Below are 14,035 nucleotides of genomic sequence, written 5' to 3' on the forward strand. Positions count from 1 at the left end.
GGAGAAGCTATGCTGTCAGCCTTCAAGACTCTACATTTTTTTTAAAGGAACATTATTGGGTTGTGAGTGTTGGTTCGAATGGTAAAAGGAATTCTGAGGTTGTGGGGCTAGTTGGTATTTTATGATAGGCCATGGCCATTATGTCAGACATATATACAGTGTTATAGTCCAGCCATTTTATAAGTGGATATATTATATGCTCCCAAAATTCCAGAAAAGTTACCTTTCTTTTTTTAAAAAAAGTGGTAGATAAATATGTTGTGAGTTGTGCGAATAGAAAATAAAATCTTGAGTCAGACAAAAACGCACATATTAGGAGATTAACAGATGAACACATACTGACAATTGTATGGAATAATTATTATATGATCTTTAATAGAACAAAATTCTTGCATGTCTGCCCAAACCACAGGAAAATAACAACACAACACAAAACAAAAGCTTCCATAACTACAGTATTTTTTTCAGATCTGGGGTATGCAGTGGCAGGGGGAGGTTCCGCCCACCTGCCCGGATGTCATCAAATACGCTCTGCACATGTGCAGAAATGGCCCACGCGCGAGTGAAGCAAGCGGGAGGGAGAGAGCGAACCGGGAGCAAAGGTAAGCGAAACCCACCATTGGGGGTATGTGTCAGCGTGCCATTTGACAAATTCATATTTTCCCAGACCTAGCTCTCTAAAAATAACTAATTAAACATTTTCAAAGCCTTCCAGGAAGTGTTTTTTAAACAATGTAATACATTAATAAATGACAACCAAATATTATACTTAAATTTAATTTATAAATGACTACATAAAAGAGGTGTTCTGTGAACTCCTGGAAACATTCATAGGCATTCTTTTTTTTTAATGATCCCCTTATGCAAATACCTTTCAGCTCTGCAAACTAGGAAGTTATGATGGTGTCTCTTTAAGAAATGCAGGGTGGATGAGCAAGGTGCCTTAATGACCTACCAATGTGGTGCTGATTTGCTCCCTCCGTATCTTTGAATTAGCTAAATCTTGCTTACAGTCAAGTTCATTCTGAGCTCTGGCCTGGACTAGAGTAGAGAAGTTCAGGCCTGCTGTAAAAATACATCTTTCCTGCCACTGACAAGACATATACATAATATGCATGAATACTTTTCTGGCTCTAGTGGGGTGAAGAAAGTGGTGCTTCTTTATATAGAAGCAAGTAACTATGGCAACCATGAAATAGAGTTTGGCAGAAGACAATGAATTTTTGTTTATTTAATGGGATTTTTCTCCTGAGTCTCCCTTGAGAAGATTGCCAGTGGTACCTTCCCTCCCCACCCTACCCCACCCCATCCTGCAAATCAATGGGCATTGAGATAGTCTTTGTCCTTTGGCTTATAAGCAAAGGGCAATGGGAAGAAGGAGGAAGAGGAATACAAGTGAAATAAGGGTCTTTGGGGTGTTCTTTTCTTTTTTAAAAAAACTGATATCCTGAATGGGATTAACTCCGTGAGAGATGAAAGTGAGTAGTGGGGCAGGGAGTTAATCCTCTGGGTTCAAGGGTGGGTTTCACTTAACTTTGCTACCAGTTCACTCGCACGTGCACCACTTCTGCCCATATGCAGAGCGTATATGATGACATCCGGGCAGGTGGGCCGAGTCTCCCGCCGCCACTGCTACTGGTTCGCCTGAACCGGGGTGAACCGGTTGCAACCCACCACTGTCTGGGTTCATGGAGCCATCATGTGTATTACTTGAGTCATTTAAAAATAATAAACTTCTTTGACCAGCTCACGGCATTGTGAAATAAACTATTTCAAGTTGACATGCCAGCTACCTAAAATAATTTCATTTTGTAATTCGGTCAACAGAAAAGGATGTTTTAGCATATTTGATAGTTTCTCTGGCCTCCTGGAAATGTTGGCTAAAAGGTAGCTAATGAGTAAATGTTGATTTTTTTTTATAATCTAAAACCACAGTTTTTTATTGTTGTACAGGCATTCTATCAGTTTAAAATTCATTAATATAACAAAGCCTAGTTGTTGTATAATTCTTAACATTCATATACTGTAAGTTAATATCACGTACCACTGGCCAACATGAGCTTGGAGAAGCCCTATTTTATATTCTAATATAAGGAATTGTAATAGATGATTGTATTCATTGTTATTTTATTTTTAGACACTATCTAGTTATAAGCCCGTAATAAATAAAGCTACCAAGTATATCAAATGGTTTCAAAGTATTTTAGGTGTATAGGATAAATCTTTAACCATTTCCATCAGAATCTTGCTCATGACTTATTTCCTTAAGTGAAGTGATAGACTATCTACAGAAAAAAGATGTGCTCTAATAATATTTTGCACAGGAGGCTGTTTCACACGCATCAAAATTAATGTGTGTCACTCGAAGTCGATATGTATTTAAACTCCCCTGGATTCATAACAAGAATTGTGTTCCTTGTTTTCAGTGACATCACTGTTATTGGCAGTGTGTGCTTAGCAATCCATTCATCTTGTTCCAGATCTGTAGCTTAGATGCCGTCCAGAGGCTTAAAAGGAGCTCGTGGTCTCAGTTTCCAAAAAAAAAAGTCCCTTTTAGAATGCTGTGGATTCAAAGCATTCATTTCTATTGCTTGTTTTGAATTCATCAGCCAGTTTCTTGGGCCAGATCCATTCAAGAAATGAAACAATAGATGGGCGATAATACAATTTCACACACACACAGACACACAGACAGACACCAATAATTCAGCCAGTGAATTATTCTGTTTGTATCAGCCCTGATTCAATCTTAATTGAAGGTTGAAATTTCAAACATAACTAGATTTGAGCTTGAGGGGCAAACTCATTCTGATAGGCTTGATTTGGGGGGGGGGGAAATTGTCCCTAGGCTAGAAACAAGATTTGATTTTAATTCAGCATTTAAAGACATTTGATCTGAATTGATTTGAGATTTAATTCAGTAAAAGGTTTGTCTATATCAAGGGTGTCAAACTGGCAGCCCACGCAGGGGCCAGATGTGTCACATACAGTTCACGCCCACCCCAGCTCCTCAAATGGGAAAAACATCACAGAACGTCATGTGACAGCAACGTGACATGGTGGGTTTGACACCCATGTTCTATACAGAGAATGGAAAAGAATCACAATGACAACAGTTGGTTCAGGTTTGGGTAGAATGACATGAAAACAGCAGACCTTTCCCTAGAGATTTCCTTCGGGAAGTGTCAGTCGGATACCCAAATGGGTTACATTGCAATAAAAATTTAAAATATTCTCCTGTAATCTTTTCAAGCAGAAATAGCAGAGATAAAGAAATGACAGTGCAACTATTTCTGAACCATCCAGCTAAGAATCTATAAAACACCTACAAACCAGTGCAAGTTTGGTTAGACATTACTTGCAAACAACTTTCAAAAATATGTTTAAAATTAAGGTCTTCTTTTTGCATTTCCCTTTTTTTTCTTGCTTGCCAGCTGCATGATGTTGAAGAATGCTGGATACTCTAACTCAATGGCAGGTTGCCCCCGGTTCAGACCGGTTCTATAGAACTGGTAGTAAAACCGGCGGGAGGCTCCACCCATTGACCCGAACGTCCTCAAAAATGACCTGCACATGCGCAGAAACTTCTGTGCATGCGTGAGCATAGTGAGCGCGCACACATGGGCACAATGCGAACTGGTAGTAAAGGTAAGTAGAGCCCACCCCTGCTCTAATTCAACTGCATGGAAGTGGACTTCTGGACAAATAAAATGGACTTACAATCAAAAGATTTATTATTCATCATCAGAAATATGAACAAATGGCCCCAGTGGTTTCCAGAATTATATAATATAATATTTATCAGCTATGGATAACTGCAATGAATCATGGCCTCAGTTTATTGATGTTGATAAGCCTGTAAATATGGTTTCTATGTTTTTTTTGTTTATAACTTTGTATATTTTCCTTTGCTTTTTGTACAATTTTTTTTAAAATTAAGAATGGGTTTTCTGGCAGGCCAACTATAGACGGTTTGCATAGCCAATTGGCAAATGTGACCCTTTTAAGAAGCTTTGGTGGAATGCCAAAGTACAATTTTGCTGCCCTGATCTCTGAACTTTGGAGAGTGACCCAGTTGACTAGACTGGCCTTTGGGGGGAGGTCTTCCTCATCACCAGCATGACTCATTGCCAACAGTTAGTTGAAGTGGCAGAAGCAAGTTGACACAGTAAGATTCAGTGCCACAGAGTCCCCCAGAACACAAACTGGCACACAGTATAAGCAGCATTCATAAATGGTCAGTTCCCAGTTGTGTGATATTTAAAAGTAAGGTTCATCACTGGATTTGTCAGCCTTCAAAAGTCATTCAGGCTGCTCAGAGTAGAGTTGACAAGTGAAATTCATTAGTGGAAGAAAGAGAACCAAGTTAAAACTTGTAAATAAGTTGAAGCTGAAAAACAACTAAAAACTGTCACTTCACAAGAGTCCCATAATGTTCTGCATTGTTCACATTCTCTATGCCGGGGTCTCCAACCTTGGTCCCTTTAAGACTTGTGGACTTCAACTCCTAGAGTTCCTCAGCCAGCTTTGCTGGCTGAGGGACTCTGGGAGTTGAAGTCCACAAGTCTTAAAGGGACCAAGGTTGGAAACCCCGGCTCTATGCATCTTTCCAGGTCGAACATTTCTTGAGTTTGGATTCCCCTAAATACACACATCTATTATTTTATTTTATTGTTTTGAAAATATACATGATCACCCATCTTACATATTAAGTCTGAATATCTAACTATAAGTAACACAAGTATCTACAATGAAATGACAATAAATCAAACAAATGAAACAATTAAAATAATCAAGTACTCCAGTAATGCAAACTATTTTGTATATAAGCACTGAACCAAGAAATAGTTAACTGCCCATTCATGCTGCAATGAGTTTGTTTGTGTTTGTACTGATTTGCTTACAAATAAATTCCTGGTGTGATTTAAGAGAAATTTGATCTGAAAGCAGGAGAATCTGTAATAATGGCAATTTTAGGATATGAATAAACATTCAAATGTCTTCTTTATTCCATTTGAATAAGAATGGCTTTAAAACATCTTGCATCTCCTTGGATGCTTGTTAAATAAGAACATCTTTGCTTTTCATGCATGAACATCTGAATATCGTTGTTGTCAAAATCTAAAGGGAATAAAAAGAGTTTTATCACATGATTTGGTTTATAAACATTTTTAAAAGTTATAGGTCAATTCAGATGCCTAGAAAAAATAATTGTATACCATGTTTCCTCGAAAATAAGATATCCCCTGATAATAAGCCCAATCAGGGTTTTGAGTGTATGCACTAAAATAAGCCCTCTCCAAAAATATTTAAGCGCATGCACAGCCGGTCCCCACCATTTTCTCTGGTTAGGGTTAGGGAGATAGAGCTGGAAATTAGATAAGATGGCAAGAGGAGCCCCATCTTGCTCCACACACCCCAAAATAATAAGGTCTGCCTGAAAATAAGGCCTAGCGCTTATTTTGGGTTTAAAAAAAATATAAGACAGGGTCTTATTTTTGGGAAAACACGGTATATGTGGTTGAGATCTTGATATTCTTACGTTTTTACAGTTATGCATGTTTCCATTATTCTACTGTCACCTGGGGTGCTTACGCTGCCTTGATCTAAAAATGCCTTTGGACAGAGTAACCTCCTGATGTCCTTCTGCAGCGGGTTTTACTGAAGGATCAGAAACCTGGGATATTGATCTGGTAAAGATATGATGGTACAATATGCATATGCATGAAGAAATAAGTAGCAAAAGTCTCATGTTTGTTTCATATTTGTTCCTCCTGCTTTTCTGACTTCCAAACTATTCCACTCAGCTCCTACATACACACATATATACTGAAATAACCCATTGAAAAATGGTCCTCTTAATATTCAGATTTAATACAAGTGAAAACTCTTCTAATTTTTCCCCAAAGTGCTTCCCTGGTGACAAGGTTTCTGTCGCTGTACCTAACACCCATTATTAAAAACGTCTGTCATGTTTTCAATGATACATTGTCATTGTGAGATGGTTGAGATCCTGACATTCTTGTCTTTTTACAGTTATGCATGTTTCCATTATTCTACTGTCACCTGGGGTGCTTACACTGCCTTGATCTAAAAATGCCTTTGGACAGAGTAACCTCCTGATGTCCTTCTGCGGGGTTTTATTGAAGGATCAGAAACCTGGGATATTGATCTGGTAAAAATATGATGGTGCAATGAAAGGTAGAACATTTGCTCATTGCCCTTGGCCACATCTTACTAGCTAAGAATCTGACATCCATCCATGATGTCCGTGATAGGAACAAACAGTTGGAGACAGTTCAAAGATTTTGTTCCAAGCACATTTCTTTAGTTTCAGAATCATATTGATGTTCAGACAACTAACTTTCCTTTTAATGAATCCCATGATCATTCACATGCCTAAAACGTTTTGGAAATCTAAATACTTGAAAATGTTGCAAAACTAAAGGTATCTTCATATTTTTCTAAAAAAAAAGGAAACAACAACCACCACCCTTAATTCTAATTCCAGTCAGCCAAATTTATTTCAAAGGAAATATAAAAAATGGTTGAAGTTAAGAACTTGTTCTGAAAAGGAACGTCATCTAAATGAGAATCCTTACAAATCTCCTTATGGGGAAAAAGCTATGGCTTAACTCATTAGAATGATCTTTTAATCAATTATATTAAAATTAATTAATCTATGTATGTGAAATACAGATTCTATAGACTTATTATATTTGAAAATATTAAGAGCTAGGATTGGGAAGTTTCAGGTTCATTCCCATCTTCAGTTGTGGAAATTCATAACTGACTGACCAAATCATTCCATCTCAGTTCAAACTACTTCATAGGATTGCTGTTGTGAGGATAAAGATAAGTGAGATCACTATGTACAGTGCTGGAAAGAAATTGAGAAATCATTTATGTAATTAATTGAACTACCTGAATGACTATCACAATCATCATCTTCTCCTCCTCCTCCTCCTCCTCCTTCTTCTTCTTCTTCCTCTTCCTCTTCTTCTTCTTCTTCCCCTCCTCCTCCTCCTCCTCCCTCTTCTTCTTGTCCGCCTCTTGATTTCACAAGTGTTTAAAGTGTTTAAAATATTTTTTTGCAAAATCCACCCCCTCCTTGAAGCAGGATGAGCATTCCTTAAGCATCCAATGCAGTTTTCCTTTACTCCAACTGAATTTCTTCTTTCTGTTCTTTATGCATTTCCATTCATCCATGAAATCTGGCGTTGGAAACTGGGGGGGACACTCTGGAGATTTTGAAGACGAATATGTAGAATCTGGGGAAAGAGAATTCCTTTCTGCTCCAGCAGTTAAAGCTGTTTTCAGTGATGATACATATTCCAATTTCAAGAGCCAATCCTATGAAACTTTTTTATCCAGGCTACAAGAAAAGTTCTACATAGCTCTGGCCAATCAAAGCATCTAGTGAAAGCAAGGATTTTCTTGAAACTATTTATATCGGCATGCGTGTGTATCTGGGATATATGATTTGCAATATCATCTGCCTGATGTGCAAACAATATTTGATCAACAGCAAACTTTTCTGTCTGTTTTAGTGAATCAAAATAAGCATCCATTTCATGTGTGAATGCATCAAGATATATCAAGAAATGGGGATAACTACTCAATTTGCAATAAGCAAAGAGGAACAAATTATAGAGTAAGGCTTTTCATTAAAAGGTACTTTTCAGAAGCTGAACAGGCTATCTACTCATCTTCATGAAGTATGCACACTGTAATGGCCCTATTACTGTAGGAAAATAAAAGTAAATTGAGTTGTAAGTGAAATTGCTCTTCTCTTCTACATATAATTTGAAAATGAAAGTCTTCCACAACAGGATGGCATTAGATCCAAATCAGAAATTTGCCTTGTTAACATTTAATATTAACATACAGACCATTTTTAAAAATAAGGCTTACATTTGACAAACTTGTATGAAAGCCACACAATTATAAGGAGATTGTAAGTGGAAATAGAGCACTCTGTTACTTCACTCTGAACTTGTGAAGGATCTTTACATGTGGAAAATTCACAATCTTGGGAAGGGGGAAGGGGAAAGTGGAGAGGAGAGGAGAGGAGAGGAGAGGAGAGGAGAGAAGAGAAGAGAAGAGAAGAGAAGAGAAGAGAAGAGAAGAGAAGAGAAGAGAAGAGAATGCCTTGTTCCTAGGTGCCTGGAAATTGATGCTTGTGAGCAAGGAACACCAAATACACTGTTACAATGCTACATATAAGCAGTGATTGAAGTAATTGAACAACCAGTTCTCTGCCCTAATGATTTCTTCCAACAATCAATTTGCCAAACTGTTCAGAAAGTTAACAACCAGTTCTCCCGAAGTGGTGCGAACTGGCTGAATCCCACCACTGCATATAAGTCCTGGTAAGGATTATTTACCCAAAGACCCCATAAATTCTCCATGCCAAGTCTGCACAGCTGGTAAATGGCATGAGTAAGACAGCACCTGAGCTCTTTTATTTCTAAAGCAATTCTGAATAAAAGTGAAACTTATAAAACGAACAAACCAGCAACTACAAAGCACTTCACTTATGGTCTGAAAAAAATGTTTAAAGGGAAATGTGAAACATTAGCCTGGTAAGACTGATTCCTCAGGAGTTGGAAATTGACATCTTCAGAGTCTGATATTAGACTCTGGAAGTATTCTACTAAATTTATTTCATTGGGTGGAGCATCAGAAGTGGCTACCTGCCAGGACAAGTAATTCAGTAGAAAATAAACTTTTCTTGTTTTCTTTAGACTTATATGGCCTATTTTTTTTTGGTTACTTGATTTATTTAGCGTATGGAATTTGTACATTGAAAGCCAGGCAGTCTACAATGTTGTTACAAAGTAATTTGGCTGGCTAAGATTGCTAGTTAATTTGGTTCATGCTCACATGCTATCTGGGTTGCACCACAGGTGGCAAACTAACTCCACTTACAGAATGATTGTAAAACAACCATTTGTTAAGCGTGGTCTTCCTGTAACGGGGATTCTTCTATATACAGTACTACCTTCAACTTTCAAAAGTTTTGAATTAGAAATATAATAATATAGAATAGGCAATTACCTGATTGTTGAGCAATGAAGGACAGTGGGCAAGCTTGCTGATCCAAAAGAAGAGATGTTAGGAATTTCTTGTAGTCTTCACAAATGCTTCACTTTTGTTTTATCATTTTACTTTTTAAAATAATATTTAAAGAAATATTTAAATACGCAGTGCTGAATAAAACTCAGAAAATAAAAATACAATGACAGAAGAACAAAAGGACATTAATATATTAAAAGTTCTTTTTGAAATCTTGTCGTTTCTCCCTATCCCAATGTACAGCACTGGTAGGAGTTTTGCAAAACATGCTTCCTGTGATGAATGTTTTAACAGCATTTAAAAATACATACAAGGCACTCAGAGCATAATATCTAACATGAATTTGTAGTTTAAAAACTGTCTCAGGGCTGCTGTATAGATGCCACCATAAGAAAAAGTAATGCATGTTAAAAGCATGGGGTGGCGGGGGGGGGGGCTGAAATTTATACTGCTGTGTGCAAAAATTCATATTAAAACTAGGGCAAGTGGCTAATACTTTACAGGAATGTGGAAAACTAATCTAAAGTTAGATCAGTGGCATTCTTCAATCAGTAGGGGCCTGGCTGATAAAACTAATTGACAAAGGCTGAATGTGGGGCATGCTGTAGACAAAATCAAGCTCCATCATTGGACAGTGGTTCCGATACAGGTGAAGATGCGCCAAAGTTGCACCTTCTCTTTCTTTTTTGGTTCTAGAGAAAAGGTAATAAGGCAGAGAAAGAAATTTATATCTGACAAGATTATCAGAATGCAGGCTGACTCTGCTCATTGTCAGGAATTTGATCTTCAGAATTGACTCAGCCTTCCATCATTCTGAGGCTGACAAAATGAGGACCAAGATTGTTGGGGACAATATGAGGATTCTCTAAACTGCTTAGAGAGGGCTGTAAAGCAACATGAAAGGGTATACTGTATAATGCTCTCTGCATCTCTCTGATATTTGAGAGATGTCAAAGAAACTACCGATTTATGAATATATAATTAAGTTTAAAAAGCTTTCTCGGTAGCCATAAAATAAATTTAAAGTAGTTGTAAAATATTTGCATTTTTTTGTTCTGAAATCGGGAAGTCCCTGGAAAAAAATCCTGATTGATTGATTCATTGATTTATTATTGTTTTATTTATTTTTATCCCACATTTATTATTATTTTTATAAATTGCTCAAGGCAGCAAACATACCTAATATTCCTTCCTTCGCTTGTTCTCCTCACAACAACCTTGTGAGGTTGGTTAGGCTGAGAGAGAATGAATGGCCCAAAGTCACCAAAGCTGGCTTTCAAAGTCACCTAAGGCTGGTCTAGAACTCACCATCTCCTGGCTTCTAGCCTGGTGCCTTAATCACTAAACCAAACTGGCTCTCCAGTTTTGCTAAATACTAATTACAGCATTTTTTAAAAAAAATAAATAAATCCTATGTCAGTAAGCAGCAGAACAGATATTCAAGTTTTGTTTTGTTTCAGATTCAGCCCAGAGTCAGAGCTAACATGTCTAGTCAAGCTGTTGCTTTTTTTCCCATAGAGTGGGCTGAATTGCACGAAGAGGTGCATGACCTCAGCTGCAATTACATGCTGATGGATTATTGATTATATAATTTTATTTTTACTTATATGTGGGGAACATGGAATAATTTGTAAAAGGAAAGGCCAAATGCCACGTGATTTACAAGTGACCCTTTGCAAGCAGAAATATCCTCAAACACCTATTTCCAGAGAGGCAAGTTTGACCTAAGACATCCTACCATTTAGTAGTAGGTTTGCTTTATCAAACCTGTCATCCTATCCCCCTAGTATTCCAGTATGACCTGTCAGTGTCAGTTACAATGTCCTGTGGAACATTTGAAGCCAATTCTCTGTTAGGCAGAATTTGTGAAACCATTTTGAACAGGCTCAAAATTGAAACGGGCGTATTTGAATGATACATAAAAAACTGCCAACCGGACAATTTTGCATTTCAAAATTTTGCATATTTGCAGAGGAAGTCAGTTTAAAAAAATATTGAAATAGAAAATATGATAAAAAGGATGATATCGGAACTTTAAAAACAGGCATATTTAAAGTTTTACTTTCTGATTCCTCTCTATAGTGGCTAGCTAATAGAATTTACATCAGGCTTACAGCTGAAGATAATTAGCAGCTATCAATCATGCAGGGGAACTGATAGGATTTGAATAGGCCTAAAAAGAGCAGCTTTCCAGCTCATGAAAATTGCTTTCTGTTTTATGGCCCTGTAAACACTGTGTCTGCATCTAGAAAAGGTCAGCTGAATTCTCTGCACGGAAAAGTTACAAGACTGAATGGTGGAATTGCTTCATTAAACATGTTTAATGCAACAAGGCCTCCTAGCCTGCTTGTATCTAAGCCACCTGTTTTAGATCAACACACTCACCCTGTGATGTCCAAGGTGGGAAATTGTTGTGCAAACTGAAAGTTACCAGTGATGACCCGAGGGAGTTCTCCACACCATTTTCAGTCAATATTGACGAAAGCTGATTTTACCCAAAGAAAAGAACATTTCCCTCTCTTCTCTTCCTTGCTATCCAAGGAGACTGTCTGTGTTAGGAAAGCAGTTCTGTGATGTTATAATATGGTACACATACCTAGCTAACCAAAGTTCTCTCTGTATGCTTTACATATATCCATTAAGTCTTTATGAAATAAGAAAAGCTACATGGAATGAGAAGAAGGCGTCCAGCATGTTTATAGATGACAAAAGATATAGTCTATTCATGGACCTCTTGTTCCATTGGTACCCTAAAACAAAATAACACAGTGTGGAAAGAGGAGGAGGAGGAGGAGGAGAAGAAGGAAAGGCTTGTTTGGATATTCCTTCTCTTCTCCTGTTTGAAGGCTAATTTGATGAAATCCTCTGACCAAGCTGACAACTCCTTAGTAACGGGGGTGTCAAATTGGGGGCCCGTGGGCCGGATGGGTCACACGTAGGCCATGCTCACCACAGTTCCAAGAAGGGGGGGAAATGTTATGATACATCACGTGACGGCAACAGGATACAGCGAGTTTGACATCTGTGTCTTAGATAATAGAGATTTTTGGCTTGTGTGAGAGATGAATTGTAGGGAAACTTCTGCTTTATTCTGCGTCCTTCTCCATCAGCGTCAGGAAAGCTGAAAGCATTATCATGCAAAGCTAGCTAGTCCACTTCCTAAGAGTCACTGTCAAATCTCTCCAAAGGGTTTCAGTCTTCCCATGTGATACTCTGAATTGATTACAAGAGTTGGTTTAAACCAGGGGTGAAATTCAGCAGGTTCTGACAGGTTCTGGAGAACCGGTAGCGGAAATGTTAAGTAGTTTGGAGAACCAGCAAATACCACCTCTGGCTGGCCCCAGAATGGGGTGGGAATGGAGATTTTGCAATATCCTTCCCCTGGAGTGGGGTGGGAATGGAGGTTTTGCAGTATCCTTCCCCTGCCACGCCCACCAAGCCACACCCACCAAGCCAGACCACGCCCACCAAGCCACGCCCACAAAACCGCTAGTAAAATTTTTTGAATTCCATCACTGGTTTAAACGTTTGATACAAAGGTCACAGGACATCCCACCCTAGGAGATGAGATCAGGACCAGAGATGCTCCTGCACTGCAGATAGGGTCAAAGCAATATTAAAGTCTGGAACTGGGAGAGTCACAGCCCAGGATTCTCTCTTTCTTACCCTGCTGCTCCCCCTCATTCTCTTTGTAGCATTTTCATGCACTTTTTTTAGGCATTTATTGTACATAATTACGTTTTTTCCATCAATAAGGTAATACAAACAAAGGAGAGAAAATCATAGCAGCAGTGATAGAAAGAACCCCTGATGAACTCTAGTGGTCGGGAGGGTTAGCTATTAACAGCAATTAAAACTAGTGCTGCATCCAAGGATTCACAGGATTTATTGAGTTATAGGTACTTAACAAGAGCCTTGAGAAGTGTAAACAGGAAAAATGTCAAAGCATATAGGCTTGTGGTCAGGTAAAGGTCAATTTTCATTGAGCTGCATCTGAAAGACTTAATGTATTCAGGGGTTGGGGGAAAGATCCACTAATGTCGAGGGTGCACTAGAATAACAATAGAAGAGCAGAGAGGAAAATAGAAAGGTAGAGGGGGGGAAAATGAAGCAATGAAGTATGGACACAGGCTTTTCTTTTTCTAAGTCCCAATTTAGCCATGCATGAGTAAAACAAAGGGAAATGAGAAGAAGCTTCTCTCAACACGGCCGTGCGGGTGATTGAGGGAGCGGCTCAAAGCTCCCATATAACACCTATCCTGTGCAGGCTGCACTAGCTTCTGGTTGGCTTCCGGGTGCAATTCAAGGTGTTGGTTCTCACCTTTAAAGCGCTTCATGGCTTAGGACCGGGTTACTTACGGGACTGCCTGCTGCTACCGGTGGCCTCCCATCGACCAGTGCGCACCCACAGAGAGGGTCTCCTCAGGGTGCCGTCAGCCAGACAATGTTGACTGGCGATCCCCAGGGGGAGGGCCTTCTCTGCGGAGGCTCCAGCCCTCTGGAACGAGCTACTCCCAGGGATACGCCAACTCCCTGACCTCCGGGCCTTCCGGCGTGAGTTGAAAACTCTTTTATTTCATCGTGCAGGACTGGCCTAATAGTTTTTTAATGGTTTTTTTTAGTAGTTTTTAAAATTTTCAGCCTATTTAAATTAATCTTTTAAATTTGTTTTTTAATTTTTGTATTTGTTGTTCTTAGTTGGCTGTAAACAGCCCCGAGTCCTTCGGGAGAAGGGCGGTATAGAAATTGAAATAATAAATAAATAAATAAAAACACAACACAACACAACACAAAATATGTCTTATGTATTTGAATCAGACATTAAGATATGTAAGTATTCAAGAGCACGTGCAATTTTGATACAACTTTGCTGTAGGCCTCTACCAACACAGAAATTATTTAATGAAAAATATATGTCGAAGTGAATTGTCCATTCAAACACAGCTCTGGTTACTAG

Source organism: Ahaetulla prasina, chromosome 1, assembly GCF_028640845.1.
Source record: "Ahaetulla prasina isolate Xishuangbanna chromosome 1, ASM2864084v1, whole genome shotgun sequence".
In the NCBI taxonomy this organism is placed as follows: domain Eukaryota; kingdom Metazoa; phylum Chordata; class Lepidosauria; order Squamata; family Colubridae; genus Ahaetulla; species Ahaetulla prasina.